This window comes from Colias croceus, chromosome 1 (genome assembly GCF_905220415.1).
Source record: "Colias croceus chromosome 1, ilColCroc2.1".
In the NCBI taxonomy this organism is placed as follows: domain Eukaryota; kingdom Metazoa; phylum Arthropoda; class Insecta; order Lepidoptera; family Pieridae; genus Colias; species Colias croceus.
In genome coordinates, this window is record NC_059537.1 from 11,266,532 (window position 1) to 11,284,707 (window position 18,176).

The following is an 18,176-nucleotide window of genomic DNA, read 5'->3' on the forward strand; positions in this document are numbered from 1 at the left end:
TTTTTTCAAATTCGATCCTTCAATCCTTCATATAACGACACAAGACTTAATAACCCATGTTCGAAAACTGACATAAAACGTGATAAAACTAACCAACATTAATTTACGGTGAAATAATTCGTGCTTATTAGAAAATTCTTAGGTCTTGTAAACCCCCTGAGGGTGGCCGCTCGGCGCTCGTGACGCAAGGTCAAAATGCGTCATGCGGATATGCACCTTGAAACATACTGCAGACTTATAATGAAGCTTAGATAGTGAAGAATAGTAATCACAAAGAATACCTTGAACTTTTTTTTTGTCGTCAAATGTGATAGATAGAACGAGATAAATAAAGTGTACATCAGTTTTTAGCGGTTTAGTTAAATCGTTATTATACCTAGATAGGATTGTCCGAAAATATTTTAAAATTATTTAATGACTTAGTGTGCCGCGCGGTTTCACCCGCGTGGCTCCGCTCCTGTTAGTCTTAGCTTGATTATATATATATATATATATATATTATATAGCTATAATACTCGTAGATAATGTAGCTTTCGAATGGTGAAAGAATTTTTAAAATCGGTCCAGTAGTTTATAAGCCTATTAATCAAACAAACAAACAAACCAACAAAGTTTTCTTCTTTATAATATTAGTGTAGATAGAGGGCAATTAACTAAGTTACAATGTAATTTGATGTAAAAATATCAAGAATCAAGTAGGAAGAACTAATCATTCAGCATCTTTATCTTTAGTTACATCTATAGTTTTAGATTTTTTTGTGTAGGTATATTAATAAACTATAGATTAATACCATCAAATTGATCCAACAGAAATATAGGCCTGAAATAATTTATCTCACAAACAATATATTGAAGGTATGTATAATTCTAAATCCATACAGCTGTATGATTGGCTCCATAAAACTTAATACATAAACATTGTTAATAATCCCTTCACAAATGTTTATCGTAAAATCCAATGGTGACCATAAAACACAAGGGAAGCTATTAAAAGTGCAAAAGAGCAGATTTGCAAGGCGAGTTTAATTTTGCCATGCAGCTGGGGATAATGTAAACATGGGGGTGAAGCCAATATGTTTAAGTATTGCATGTGTACCTGTTTGAAATGCAAACATACAAAAAAATACGGCTTCTTTGGATATGACATTTTTAATTGTGATATTCATTAATCTACTAGCAAAGCGAAATATTAATTTGAGTATTAAAGCTCTGAATGTCAATAAATATGAATTAAAGATAATAAATATATGAATAAATAAATCTCTACTGTGTCTACTGTTTTGCCAGCTATCCAAAACTATGGGATGATAATATAGTTTTCTCACTTGCAGTGATCATCACTTGTTTATATAGATATTATTTTATTTTTCTTATCTTAACGATACATACAATCTAATGCAGTAAAACATGATTTATTTGTCTTAAATATTTTCATAAATTTATTAACATGTATCCAATATTCAGTACCAGGCTGACATAAAAAACACGTGGTGCATCGTCACCCGTAACCTGAAGGTGCGGGCAGGATGCGAGCCACATGGCCCGCAAGGCACGGGCGTCTACGTGGACTGTAGATTTATATGGATACTCCCAAATTCTTCATGACAAAAGGAACAAAAAGAGTTAGTTATGCAAAGATTTCAAGTAAGAGTTTGCTTAAGATGTTGGAAGGAAAAAAGGCATACTGAAATTATTATACAACGTGTACTAAATGTTGAAATAATGCTATCTCTACTCTACCATCACAAAAGTTAATCTTAATGTTTGTTTACAACGTAGTATTCCATCATTTTTTAATTTAAATATTTCCATATAAGTATAACTATATATATATATATATATATATATATAAGTATAACTTATAACAATTTGAGATGCAGAGGTATACTACAAAAATTAATACAATAAACCATATCCATACTAACTCTTTCGTATGCAAAGTTACATTTTAAAAATCATCAACAGCACGTGTACAAAGCGATTTCAGCCAAATGCACTAGTGCATAGGTACACTTAATTACTCTGTACTGAGTAATAATTCCAAGAAGAGAATAAGAATGTTTTCTTCATTCAGATGTTCACACTTGGCAATTAGTCATAGGAAATAACTACTCAGTCAATGAACATTTCATAATAGATGTTTGATTTTATGAGGTTTACTAGCGGTCCGCCCCGGCTTCGCCCGTGGTACATGTTTACGTTTTCTCTACATAAGATCCATCCTCGTACTTCAAGGAATATAATAAAAAAAGAATTATCGAAATCGGTTCAGCCGTTCTCGAGTTATGCGAGTTATACCAACACATTTTGCGATTCATTTTTATATATAAGAAGATATTGTATGTGTAGTTAGGAAGGGCTCTATTTCTGCTATAGACGTAGAGAGAGCCTTAAAACAGCAAAATTTAAAAAATATCTTTCTTTATAATAAATTGATTTCAAATAAAGTTAATATTGTTGGAAATAGCCACATTTGAAGAACTTCTCAGAAGATAAAATGAATATTGCTTTTTAAACGTGCACGATATTTTCATGAGCAGTAGTGAAAGAATTAAAAGCTTACATCGTACTTATTTTTAATTCCAAAGTTCCTATGTAAAGGGTTATGTTTATTTATAGAAACACTGCATCATTATCATCATCATCAGCCTCTCGATGTCTATTGCTGGACATAGGCCTCTCCTAATGCACGCCACTGAGCCCGGTCGTTGGCTCAAAAAAAAAAACACTGCATAAAATATGTATCATCAGAAACAATTTAAATAGGTACCTGAGTTATGAAATTGTTTTTAAAGTTTCACCACCTTTTTCACGCCCTATGAAAAAAGCAGCTAAGTATATTAAAATCAAATTTTTTACCTTACACGAAATAGTGTTTTCTTACGATCCGTTAATGGCCTGAAAGTGACATTTTACGATTTGACACTGAACTCAATTTATGGGCGTTTAAAATCTTCAAACTAAACGAAGTTTTGATGTTTAGAAAGTTAGTACGTAAACAAATAATAATTCCGGTCGTAAATTACCTTTAAAGCTTTGTAAATGGAGAACATTATAATGTCTTATTAACGCTCACTATTATAAATACATAAGTCATTTAGAAACATTGCCATTAGATCTTAATATTATGAGCTCATTGTGAAGGTAGTTAGTTACCTTATAATTTCGTGTACTGAATTCAGAGATAATTAAATCCTTCAATATAAAATAAATGGCGAAACTATCGCAGAATATGTATAAGAAAAAGAGTAATTCCTGTTATTTCAAACAATCTGTATAACAGTGTTGCGATAGTAGGGAAGCTAATAGTTTCAGTGTCTGAAATATATTTAGTGTTACCCAACTATTTTACACAAATCTCAAGCTTCATCAAATTTTTATCAGTCAACTCACAAAATATAGCTACAAAAAACTGGTTAAATCAAAATTCTATAATATGTAGCCTGAAGGCTGAAATTTATAATTATTATTATAAAAATACTCGTGCCTAGAGCTGCTATAATCGATACAGCAACTTTATAATTTAAAGCACTTAAAATTCAGTTCATTACGCCCTTCATGTTAGTTCAGAACTAAATAATAGGAAAAGTTGCTCATGTATATATCGATTTCACAATAACAGAGTCGACATCTGACAAAGGGTAAAACTATAACTACAGACTATGGTCTGGTGTTTTATTTCTCTAAAAGCTGATCAATCGACATGATAATATCGAATAGCCCAAACCTAGGTTCATGAACTGATAAAACTATAAAATTACCTGTAATAGCATACCTATGCTGTTGGGATAGCTTTGTTTGTGGACAAGGCAATTGCTACGAACTTACTTAATATTATAGCAGCTATTCCGGCAAACATTGTTAACACTTAGACTAGAGATATGATTCTCCAATTGCCTTTCCCTAGCTCTACCAGATATGCAAAAAAAGCCGAGCAAGAGTTTAACTTCAAATGATTCATTTTATATATTAGATAACGTTATTTATAATATTATTTCACGCATAATTAGTTGTTATGTTTATAGTCTTGTTAACATCGACATGAACTTAATACATTAACTAATACTGACCGGTCTATAGGTAATTTGAAATAGCCATCTGTTAGATGGGTAGTTCCCTTCAATGTCAAAGAGAATTAACATTTAGATAGGACAATACTCCCGAGACGAAATGTTTATGGAAAACAGAAGTAGAAGAATCACACATTTCAAATATATTGGTCAGTATTAAAATAATGTACTGTCCATTTGGGATACATTAATTTGAAATAAAAAAGTGAAAGTCGTGTAGCTAAAATTTCTGCTTCAACCGTCTATCAAAGTCATTGTTTGTTTGTCTTGTAGTCTTCGTCAACCAAGTATTTTACTGATAATAATAATGTACGCCAGTTTTTCTCCCTAATTGTTGAATCTTTCGTCATACAATTTTGTTGGAATGTTGAACATCCATGTAGGTTAGTTGTAGGTTAGTAGTATGTACGTTATAGAATATTTTACAATAATTGGTATTTTCAGAAAAAGCGGTCAAGTAACTTTCAAACACCTGGCCTTCAAAGGGGGAAAAAGCGGAACACGAAATTTTTCTTTTCACATTTCTATATAGCATGTTGTTGCATATCTCTTGGGGTCTGGTGTGTCATTTACTCGGTTCAAGATAAGTTGAAGAGTTTCGACAGTGTGACAATGACAGGCTTTATACATCGAGGCACATTACAAATGTTGCTCTATGTTTATAAAAAGGAGGTTCGTGAGACGAAATACTGCAGATCAACTACAAAAAAATCTGGAAAATTTCCAGTTATGTTTACCTACCTACATCTTTTTCCACCTAAGTTGTTATTTGAGATGTTGCGTTTGGAAAATACCACGCAAGCGAAGCTGCGTGCAACAGCTAGTGTATTATAATTCCATAAGCACTTTAACTGATAATAATTATACTAATAATAATTTTCCCCAAATCTAAAAGAAAAATATACCAGAAGCTTTACCTTTAATCAAAAACCTGCCTCACATACCAGTTATCCACTTACGCAAACTGTGTACAAAATTATCTACACACTGCTCTTAAGCCACGGAAGAGATTTATAAAACACTCCATACCCCAATGAAGCGTAAGCCGATTAAGCTTAAAATCTAGACTACATTTCCTCGTATTAAAGTACTATCCATTCATATATGAACGCAAAGTCTAGGTAATTTTAAAAATAACAAATGTGTGGGCTAAACTCAATGTAAGAATATTATTTAAACCGTATAAAACTTCTAAGTAGAGTGCTTTAAATATATTCTTCAACAAAATATAAAAATATGTTCTTATGAAAAAAGAAATAATGAAACATTAATTATTTGCTCATTTACTATGTACTGGCAATCATTTGTTTCATAATGGAAAACTATTAGAGCCAGCGCGCACGAGCAACTTTGTCTCCGCAACTATTTTGTCTCTCCCATCAATTTGTATGGGGAGTTGCGTCGCTACGTGCGCGCACTTTCATACTAGCCCATGGCTGGAGAGACAAAATAGTTGCGGAGACAAAAAAGTTGCGGAGACAAAGTTGCTCGTGCGCGCTAGCTCTTAAGAATAGTGATTACTGATTATAACCCATCGCCACATTAAACGCGATATCTGTTTCATAATATATCGTAATCAAAAAAGAATAATTTACAACAAAGGACTATTTTAAATCGACAGAACATTTATAGTTCCGTACACGAATATAGAAGTCTGATCCTTGACCGAATCCCTAAATATCCGATACTGAAAACATCGGACACTAAAATATACGTGTAAAATTAGCTGTATCCGTGCTCAATTGAATGAAGCTGCAGGTATGTTCGATTCTTACGTTATTTAGACGTAAATATGTCGCATCATGGGCGTAGCTAGCCATGGGCTCGGTGGGGCAACAATAAAAAATAATATATAACTAGCAACTGTATGAACCAAGTATGTACCCATTATATCCAGGTCTTCAAATGCCGGCGACCGTACCGCCGGCATTTGCGAAGGCATTTGCGAAGGCATTTGCGAAGGCATTTGCGAAGGCATTTGCGAAGGCATTTGCGAAGGCATTTGCGAAGGCATTTGTGAAGGCATTCGCGATGGCATTCGCGAATGCATTCGCGAAGGCATTTGCGAAGGCATTTGTGAAGACATTCGCGATGGCATTAGCGAAGGCATTCGCGAAGGCAATTGCGAAGGCATTCGCGAAGCCATTGGCGAAGGCATTCGTAAAGGCATTTGCGAAGGCATTCGCGAAGGCATTCGCGATGGCATTCGCGAAGGCATTCGCGAAGGCATTCGCGAAGGCATTTGCGAAGACATTTGCGAAGGCATTCGCGAAGGCACTCGCGAAGGCATTTGCGAAGGCATTTGCGAAGGCATTTGGGAAGGCATTCGCGAAGGCACTCGCGAAGGCATTTGCGAAGGCATTTGCGAAGGCATTCGTGAAGGCATTTGCGAAGGCATTCGTGAAGGCATTCGCGAAGGCATTCACGAATGTATTTTTTCTAGTGTAGGCACTAGAAAAAAAAAGTGTAAAGTAAAAAGTATCAGTGAGTTGTAGAACGTGTAACACAACAAAAGTGAAATTGGAAAGTTAGTGGGGTAACTATAATTGGGGTACTATTCTTATTTTTCTTACAGTTCATGTTCATGTAGCCTCAGCTATTTTCTTTTTTCGTGTGTAATTCGTTGTTCGAATTATTCTTATTCAAAACACCTTATTGTTCACCTACCACACCACGAAATAGATCCAAAAATCTTCAGCCGTTTGGTCGCTGGGCGTATGACACTTGTTAGTTGTTAGTCAGTCAATTTAGAGGTAAATAATACTTACTAATAAAATTATAAAGGTCGCATTTTCTGTGTCGCCTGTAGACTTTCAAGAATCGAGTGTGAATTTTCTTACGGATATTAAGCTTAGTAGTTAGTAGGTACTTCAATTTTTAGATTTGGTTAGGTATCTACCTACCTTCCAGGTCAAAGCTAGAGTGAGGCAAGCGCCCCACCCTGCCCCACCGTGGCTACGCCCATGTGTCGCATTACATAACAAATATGCTTTATCAGAATTTCGAATATAAATTGTTTTAACGAAATTAATAATGAACTGATTTACATTTACGTACTGTTATTATTTTTTTCAAATTATCAACGTTTTTTTTTTTAAATCATAGTAGCGGACTATACAAAAATGCACCTGAAATGCGTGCGGAAGTACCTAAGACAAATGTGCAGTCAATAAACAATCAAGAAACATATTATCCCGCTAATTGACTATCAATGCACAATAGAATATCTTTGATTTCCAGCCAAACATCAACCTGTCACGGAGTAGAAAAATAGTTTGAAATCCAACCAATGAATTATAAAACCGCACCGGCTCGAACCGACATGCTTTCAGAGAAATGAACAGGGCGTCTGTTCGAGTACTTTTGAGGGTTAATCTTAGCTTGTATGCTATGTGAGTAATTGGTCTCTATATCGGGAACATAGTAGAACCAATGATCCGGTGGATTATGCGATAAATGTGATGTTTTCGGGTCGATAATTTGCTGGATGTTTGTACTGGAACTGTGTTTTCGGATTATCGGGCAATGACGCACGTGTGACGTGCTTATGCAAGCCTGGTAGTTTGAATGAGTGGGCGTGCAATTGTATGCTTTGCTGACATACATTTAAATCATTTACGCTTTTGAACAACTTTTATAAATTGTCAACATTATTTAATTTATTATATTTTCGTTCTAAATAGAAATAACACGTCTAGTTTTAGTTTAAAAACACTAATTGGCCTATTCACAATTGAACATTACTTAGGTTGATATTTTAATAATTAAACAATAAAAGAGTTCTCAAAGGTTTTTTTTTGTGTTAACACTCTTGAAACGCGTAATTTGTTTTTACTTTTTAGTCTTAAAACAAAATAATCTAATGAATGACGAAAAAACAACTGCAAATAATACAGAGCATATGCCTATTACCAAACTAACCAAAAAACGATAAAACGTAATGTAAAAATTGACTTTATTTTTAACATAAAAACATTTTATTTCCTTCGCTACAAAGTTGCATAGGTATTTAACGCGAAACTAATACGGCACCTATCGTAAAGTTTTATAAACTTACTTATACTTAGTTCTGCATTCAGTTCTATTACAAAAGGAAACTTTAATAGTATTTAAATGCTGTTTAATTTTACACATTTGAAGTAAAATAAGCTCCACTTTTGTACTTCTTGTAAATATTATTTCATAGGATCATCTTTGTGGTTTCATTTTTGTTGCTTCAGTATTAAAATTTGTGTTACATTGTTTTTTTTTTGTGTACGTATATTTATACAACTAATTATTAACTAAGATTTTAAAATATAATTATCACGAATATTCTGACATTAAGTAAATAAAAATCACCTTATTATCTTATATGTACAAGCTTTTTTGCACCAATATTTTAAAGGTAGACAATATTTATTTAACACGACTCTATATCGTGATTTATTTATTTATCAAAACTTTGAACAGCCCTTAAAAAGTTAATTAATATGCCAAATTTGTTATTTTACACGAAAAACAATAAATCCAACGAAGGCCAACTACGAAATTACACCGTTAATCAGATATTTAAAAGTACCATTGAAACAAGGTTTCCTTTATTTAAACTGTTTAATACTAATTGATATTTTAACTGACAGATAAGATTGCTATCGGTTAAGCAAATGGTTATCACGCGATCATATCACAAGACAGGTTGGTCCACCTTCGCATACAATGGCCACTAGCGGCTTATACTGGCGTAATATAATTTGTCACTTGTAATTATTGGTGAATTAAGATTTTTTACACAGATTGGCTATGGTTCACTATTTTTTAATTTGTTTATGTGACATATTTTTATTATCAAGGTTGAAGATTAATGTTTAATATTAATATTCATATTTTTGGTGTTTAACGTCAATCTTGAGTTTTGGTTTAAACTTGTTAACTAAAGATATTGGCTACGGTATAACAAGTTTAACATTTTCTCTATGTTAATTAACTTAACATACCTACATTACCCAACATTACTAAAGTTGCTAGACTTAATTTGTGTAAGAGGTAACATATTTTATATCAGTTTCCTAACAGTAAGAAAATATATATTTAGATCTTATAGTAACATTAAAAAAATCAGGGATTATTGGAAATACTTTTTTAGTAGGTACTAGCTTTCCACCCGCAGCTTCGCCCGCGCAGTCAAAGAAAAACCCGCATATTTCCCGTTTCCGTGGGATTGCCGGGTTAAAACCTATCCTATTTCCCGGGGTAAAAAGTAGCCTATGTCCTTTCTTGGGTATCAAAATATCTCTATACCAAATTTCATGCAAATTGCTTCAGTAGTTAAGGCGTGATTGAGTAACAGACAGACAGAGTTACTTTCGCATTTATAATATTAGTATGGATTAATATATAATTATTCTTAATATTTCATTTTTTAAAACACAAAATTTCGTATTACATTTGTAACACATTTCTGCCTATATTTTTTTTATGAGAGAATGCCTATTATACCTATATCTTATATTATTTTCTATCCAATAATTTCAATCAGAAAACAATCAAACAACAAAGAATAGTCTGTATTTATCCGTAGCTCATTGCTAATTGTAATTTGTAATAAAGGCATATACTTAATAATTAATATGTGTATTGGTTTTAGGTGCAAGGTATATTTGATACAACGGTGACCCCACACTTAGAAGTTGTTTGTATTAATACAATTTAATGACACTGGAAAAATTCATCATTTAAAAAACATAATGTTTTGCAATTCCTTTTTGAAAACATATCAAGTATTTTATTATGCTGTTTTGCATGTAACGTCAATGAAATATAATATGAATCGAGGGTGCAATTTCTTAAGGAATGGGCAGGTGGCGACAACAAAATTACAGACCGCATTCACAACTTTTCAATCGTTCATAAAAGTTTTATCGTCCTGATTTTCATTGATTTTAGAGTTCGCTGAATTCAATTCTTATTTCTAAGAATTAAATAAAGGCATAGGTAGGTACACTTCAGTTCCACATGGGGTAGTAAAACTTTAATAAAAAAAGATGAAGATTGCATTTCTTTTAAACTAAGAATAAGAAATAGTAGTGTCACAAAAATCATTCACACATAATATACTACATAATAAGAACATTAAAAATTAATGCATCTCTAAATAAGTCACCTGCACATAGTCTACCTCAAACTAGTATTTTCTGGCAATTAATCCGCGAAGTGCAGACTCTACCGAAATATCTTGTCCTAGATTTCTGCTTCAAGCGAAAGGTCTATATTAGTCGAATGTTACATCGGATGTCGTTCAATTTTCATTAATAAACTACCGGGTTAAGCGGTTTTCTGTGTACCGATGTCCGGAAATAATTCCGCCACTGCATTTGAATAAAACTCGCCGTGTCATTTTAATGGAAATTGAAACATTTTTGCGCTTCCTATAGTTTTGTTGCTTTTGTTTTGATAACTGGAGTTATTATGAATATGGTAAACGAACGAGATGCATTTATTTAATACTTAAGTGTTGGGATAATGTTATTATAATAAATAATGTTAATTAAAAAGTAAGTTATGAAAATGGGACACTACTAATATTTTGATTTTATAATCTAACTTATATTTAAATTGAAAACTTAATAATAATTACAAACGCAATTTATATACCTACTTCAAAATTATGACAATTTCTATTACTAATACTTACTTATAATATTTGACTAACAATTTCGCCTAATGAACTTATATCAAGAAAAGGAAAATTTTTCAAAAAAGTTCCTTCCCCGAATTAAGTATTCCTAATCGAACACCCAAAAAGGGGGTGCCATATATCGACCTTGCATTCCTAACCTGTATCCGCAGAACACGAAAATAAAAGGCCAATAGGTCTAAGGGTCATTTAAGTGCCTGTGACATTTCGCTGTGCATAATTGGATAGGGAACTGACGGCCACCCGCGGGGGGACAGGCGTCGACGTGTCAAGCCTGGTTCTGAATAAAATATAGGCATAGTAGGTGGATGCTTTGCCACTTAGCTAGCTCTGAATAATGTATGCAGCTGGAGTTCAGCCTGGTTTGTTTGTGGACCGATTTGCGAGCTGTAATGTAGGTATTATTATTTATGTTTCACTAGCTTACCGCCCGCGGCTTCGCCCGCTTTGTCTAAAACCTAATAAATTATATATTAAAACCTTCCTCTTTAATGACAAAAACCGCATCAAAATCCGTTGCGTAGTTTTAAAGATTTAAGCATACAAAGGGACATAGGGACAGAGAAAGCGACTTTGTTTTATACTATGTAGTGATGGATACTTATGGGTTTACGTAACGTTTAACGTAAGTAGTAGTTAATAAGGCTACTAAATCGCAAATTTCTTACGGTAATTTGAATTTTCATTATTTTACATGATGTGTCGTGTAGCTCATAACAATGATAAATGTGGTTTAAAATAAAACAAAATGTGCAATAATTTAAATCTAACATCTAAAAGAAATGCTTGACTGAAAATTTGTTTCTATGTTGACGTTTAAAAGTTAGTTCTTTATCCACCAACAGAAATGCACTCAAAAGCATTAGTCTATTGTTTCACAATACACATGATATATTACCATACTTTCATCGTTCCAAACTTAAAACACCATTATAGTAAACTGTTGAAGAATATTAAAAAGCCATTATAACTCCGGTCGGATGCGTGTGCGCAGGTGTCGCGCCGGAAGCGGCTGAAATGGAGGAAGGAGGGGTGGGGTTACCGACTCATGTGGCGTAGTCGCGTTGTATGTTTGTTTTATATTATGTATGTAGATATTATTTCCTTTGTTTTCGTTTTAAATAATATCTTAAAGTTTTGTATTTTTAAGTAAAATCTAAAAGTATTTTTTCGTTATACTAGATCAAAGCTTTTGTTCATTTGCCAAATTATTAAATGTTTGTTCGATTTTACGATTTATCGATTGTAATATGTTCAATTAAAAGTATTATTTGTAAATCAAAGCTAAAATTATAATTTTTTTTTCGATATTCCGTTTCGTCTATTGTAATGACGTGTTCAATTGATTGATGTTTTCGCGCGCACATTTTTTGCAACTATTATAAAATAACAGATTATAATAGAAAGCTGAGGAATAATGAACGTATAATTGTAAATTGTAGTTCCAGTATAGACAATACATAATTATAAAGGGGTTATTATGGCCGTAATAATGTAGAGAATAATTAGATGTCGATAAATGGTCCCATAGCCTATCAATTTGCTTAATGTTAGTTTGCAATCAATTATACCCCGTTTATTGCTGTACAAGGTGAAATAATAAAGATTTAACGGTGAGTAATGTGAAAGTAAAAATAAAATAGGAGAAGGGATTCGTTTGGTAGATAAATTCTTTATAAACAAATATCTTTTATTTTTATAAAGAAAAATATTCGTCTGAATGTCTTATATTTTCAACGAATAATTCCAACAATATATAAGAAAGTAATTTGATCAGGATTCAAAATATCAATTTGTTTCGTAAAATAAAGAATTAAAACGCTAACGTAGAAACGCTCAACATAGAGCTCTACAATCTACATGCTACAAATTCAAACTGAAATATTTATTTATTCAACTACAAATCTTGAAGTTTTTGAATTGTCCAAATTTAGGCAAATTTTGGACGACATCGTAATCTATTACATAGTAAATATAATTTTAAAAAGATAATTATCAAATATATTCACAAATAAACACATAATATGTAAGTTTGTCACAAGATCTTTTTTTGTTTTTTTCACGACGCGACAGCAAAAATCTTGCAACCTCTGAGTTTAAAGAAACAATCTTTTATATCTAACAGGTGTGTCAAATCCTTGAAAATGACGGCTGAAAAAGTACAACGCACGCCATCTGCGCATACGCAGGGGAGAAATAATGATTCCTTAATACACTCCCGGTGAAAATAGATTTCATGTGTGTTCATTGCTGTCACCAGGTATGTAACCTATTTATCCTCTAATTGATTTGACATTTCCATGTCTGAACGTTTTTTCTTCAATTAATAATGAGTATATTTTAGTTTTTAATCTATACTTACTATTATAAAACTAAAGAGTTTTTTTTTGTTAGAACGTGCTAGTCTCAGGAACTACTGGTCCGATTTGAAAAATTATTTCGGTGTTAGATAGCCCATTTATCGAGGAAGGCTATAGGCTATATTATTGGTAGTAGTAGTTATAAATGTAAAGGTGTGCCTTTGAAGTTATTATGTGTTTTTTGAAGTTATTAAGTTATTATGTGCCTTTGAAGTTATTCATATGTGTGTGTGTGCCTGTGCTAATACTGACATTTAAATGTCTAGCTTGTAAACCATGATTTTATGACTTTTTTGTGCGATTGAATTACAAATTTATTCAAAATTAGAGCTATAATCATAAACACACAATATTTATTAGGCAATAATTAATAATAACGTTAATATCTACATATTGTTGTAGTTTTATTTACATCACACAACTTAAAAAAAAAATAGCCTTAATAATATGAACTTCCACATTATATTTTAGTACTTAACTACCAATAATTTTTTGTTTTTTTTTTTGTTAAAAAAATCTTTGAAAGAACGCTGTCTTTTGAGTGAAAAGCAGAGCATTCTATCTACATGAGACCTACATAATATTATAATCGTTTTGTTGAACATCATACAAGATTAATATGGCCTTAGATTTAACATGGCGCATGCGTTAAAATATAAAAATCATGAAATCAGATTTCAAAATGTTAACGGATGCAATAATGGTAACTCAGGAGCGCCGGAGGGTCAACGACCGACATTTTTTTCTGCTCACCGGCTGGGCGCGCTTCCTGTCACAATTTGTCTCATTTTTTTTTTTACTTACCGTTACAGGAACGTTTTTGTCGCCTGTTTTGGTTCCGTTTTTTCATGTTCAATTATTGTGATATTCAAATTACAATCAGACGCTTTCATGTGTCTTGTTTGATGTGACTTTATGTTATGAAGTGATGCATAATAATTAAATTGGTCTTTTTGGAAATATTGATTCAATTTCAACTGTCATGGCAAGAAAAAATAATTTATTTTTATAAATATCACAATTGGTAAACGCTAATAGATTTTAAGCTATCAAAATCAAAAATAAACCTTAGCATGCTAGACCTCTTTAATAATCTCAAAACACGAAATCCCAAAGCATAAATAGATTAAAAAATATCTTCCTCTATTTAATACCACTCAATAAAAACAATTACCCCGCAACACTACAATTAATGAATAATAAAAGATCCGTATATTTCGGAAGCATACGCGCTGCGGCCATTACCGATCCGATTGCTAATTCAAATTGACACGCCAGACGAAAATATCCCCGTCTGGCTGTGGGGAGGCGTACCCCCATCTCAATGCACTTCTCATGTCATAATGGTTTTGACGCCTACCTCTCTTCATAAACTTGATGCTTTATAAATGAGTCCGTTTATTTCATATCATCTGCATTTTGCGATCCAATTTGGCGGACGCTTTTAATGGGCTTGTTTATTTGTAGATTATGGTTGAAAATTGTTTTGGTCAATTATTTTGGTCAGAAAGAAGGAACCGAATTGACTTATTACCTATATAAGCTGATGTTTATGGGTGTAGCACTTTACCGCCTTAAAAATCATTATATTCATACGTTAGTTGTACAAATAAATCATACATGTAATAGCAGACATCATTTCAGATAGTTATAAGCAGTAGTAATAATACAAGCTGTAAATCATAAGATTTTACCAAAGATGTAGCAATAAGCCGCTCCGTAGATGCAGTAGAGCCCGCGCCCACCTACGGACGCGTCCAAGCGGCGCGCAAAACGTAGCGCCACCTCTTGCGCTTGCCGCGGAATCGCTCGCTTTCAATGTATAAATAATCATTTACCAATACGTCGGAAAACACGCAAACCACTGGCCGTACTACGATATTTCAGGAAGGTGTTCCCCCGTCCGTCAGACGCAGCACATCCTATTTATAAGCGTCTATGTATAAATTCACTAAAAGTTAACACCACAACACACGTAACGAATATAAACTCGGAAAAGCCTCTATTAATAATCGACCGACTGACTTTGCTACCAAAAATAATAGTCTAATTGTGAAAAGTTTATGCGCGATGGGTCGTGGACCGGCTATCTTCGGGGCGGCTAAACTTAGTGGTGCGTACGAGCCAGATGGTAAAATTAGTGCTGATCCGAGACGCTGTCTGCTTGCTGCCCATGACGCTGCGTCCATTCACAGCACACGCCGCGGTGACGAACGCGGTACAAACTGCCAAACTTATGACATACCATTTTCGATTGTCCCGTGTTCTGCCAGGTGAGAAGACGGCACTGGGCACGCCCTTCGTAAAGGATGGAATTGGTGACACTGGTGGCAGTTCTTCCCATCCTTACTCTTAATACGAAAGCAAAATTAATTGAAAACGGCTCAAGGTTGAACACTTAAATTAGATAGATAAATGATGGAAAAGGTTGCAAAAACTGTAAAATACCCTATTTTAGAAACAGGTTAATGTGGGTTTATATTCAAATTAAATATTTTACTCTAATTACGAAATTGAAACATTACGAACATGTTTATCTACAAAAAACAGATTTGATTTGATTTGAATGAAATTTGGTATCTAACAAAATTGAGTAAATATGTAAAACCGTTAAGATATGGAATATATTATAAAAACATACGTTTGCTTCATTTAAGTACTTTAATGGGCTGAATGAGGAAGCCTTTTGATTTTATGTTTCATAAAGTTATTCCATGCCTTTTGATTCTTCAGTCAAGCCTTATGGAAATAAAATGTTATTTATTTGTAAAAAAATAGTAAGTAACCTTACGTACTTGATATTTTAAATGTAAATGTATTTTACTAAGAGGTTTTCTAATTAGTTAAGTTTCAACTATTTTAATCACAGAGCAGTTTGGGAAATAAAATTGTTTAGAAAACGTACAGACAGTTATTTAAATTTTCCGTGTAACCGTTATACTTTAAAATATTCATATAAAAATAAATGCCGAATACATAATATTATGTGTAGGTAGCTGAAAAGCAAATAGCACAGCAACAAAACAGATCAATACGACAGAGAAATACAAACTATCGATTTTTTGTAAGTATCATAAAGTATGCATATTCGAGACTCCTCGTGTTGTGACGACAGTGTAAAATATTGGCGGGTTTAAAACTTTAGGCCCAATTGAGTTCGGTTACTTTGACCCCGGGAAATCTGATGAAGCGGCAACACAAAGGGATGCTGGGCATATTCAAATATAATGGGCTCGGTAATTTTCGGAAGTAATCACACATTTTATTCGTAACCTTTATTATGTGACTGTAGCTTAACTTTTTCGGAGTTCAGACGCGTGTTCTGTTCAGTATAAATCAAGGACAATGTTCATTTAATTGATCGTATTCTATGGCGTGTGTTTGTATTAAAATTAATGTGTTTGAGTCTATTTAAAAATACATTATTGAAATATTCATGTACCTATCGTACCATAATATATTTTATTTATTTATTTATAATATACGTACGTGGCTCAAAAAGAAAATAACAGAAAAAATTGAAATATTGTAAAGGCTTTTCTGATATTTTGATAATTTCGCCGTTCCCTTAACTAGATGATTGTTTCACTTGAATGTAATGAAAAAAAAATTAATGGTTTAAGACACGTTTAAACCAATAATACAAATGGGAATCGTGAATGTATATTTTTTTACCGACATACGATTTAGGCCACAGTTGAAACTTTACAGACAGACGTAGTAAATTAATAGATTGTTCTTTCAGGTACGAGCGACGCGGCCTTCAATAGCTCTCGAACGGGTACAATTGAGTAACACGGAAAATACAGATAAAAAATGTGTGCCGAGGACTAGTGGCGGGAGTGAAACTTATTTGGCAAAATTCAAAGATACCAAAATCGTAAAAGAGCACGTGTGCCGAAGACACGCGACAGAAGTGTGACTCCTTTGGCAATATTTAAAGATACCAAAACTTCGCCTTACTCCATGACGTGACGTTATAGCCATGACGCGACCTTGAAATTTTACTCTCAACGCAACTAAAGATTCACTTCAAAAACATGAAAATAAATACGCAGTAATTAACAGGGGACACGTGCAAAACCGAATACGCTTGTCAGACGCCTTTGCAATGCCCCTGGCAGCTGATTATCATTCAAACGGAGTGCTTCCCTGCGCTGTTATATTATTCTCGGAATTAAGTTCCTGTTTAATAACTTTTAAACCTCTACCCGAGGTGTATTGTTGTACTTGACCTATTAGTTTGAAAAAGGATTACAATTTTCTTTGGTATACGATTTATATTACGATTTACGAGCATAATATTTTCTTTCTCTTCAATCATAGACAAAGAAATATATTTATATGTGACGATTTTATTTCTAAACACTATTATCTTTATTAATGCTTATATCTTCTTTACAAATATCCAAGTCAAGATAAAACGTTCTCATATTATTCTCATCAATAACACAAATTATATAACAGACACTAATATTCGATATTTATTTAAGAGCTAAAATGACATACGACGGCGACTTGTTGCTTGGACACAAGCCAGGAACAGAACTATAATTCGCTACGTGATTTATAATATCACGTGTAGTTACTAATGCGCTTCCTTGACTAGTAGATAGATGTATATGTAAAGAAACCAAAGAGATAAAACATATTATCTTTGTGTACACTATGTTATATTATATAGCTGAAGAATTTGTTTGTTTGCACGCATCAATATTAGGAATTACCGGTCCGATTTTAAAATTTATTTTAGTGTTAGATTGCCTATTTATCGAGGAAGGATATCATCACACTAAGAGCAATATGAACGGAACTCTACTGGCTCTACACTCTACAGCTCTACCTAGCTCATAAAATGAGATACATATTATTAGTTGTTATATTAATTTCACCAAAATACATATTATAGACGAAGCTTTGACCTAACAATCACCTGAAGATGAAATTTAAGTCAATACAGAGATTTCTATCGACATCTCAATAACAATTAATACAAAATTCGATACAATTGACAATTATCAAATACACTAATTGGTTAACAATGGCCAGTGACCTATGAGTTAAATTAAA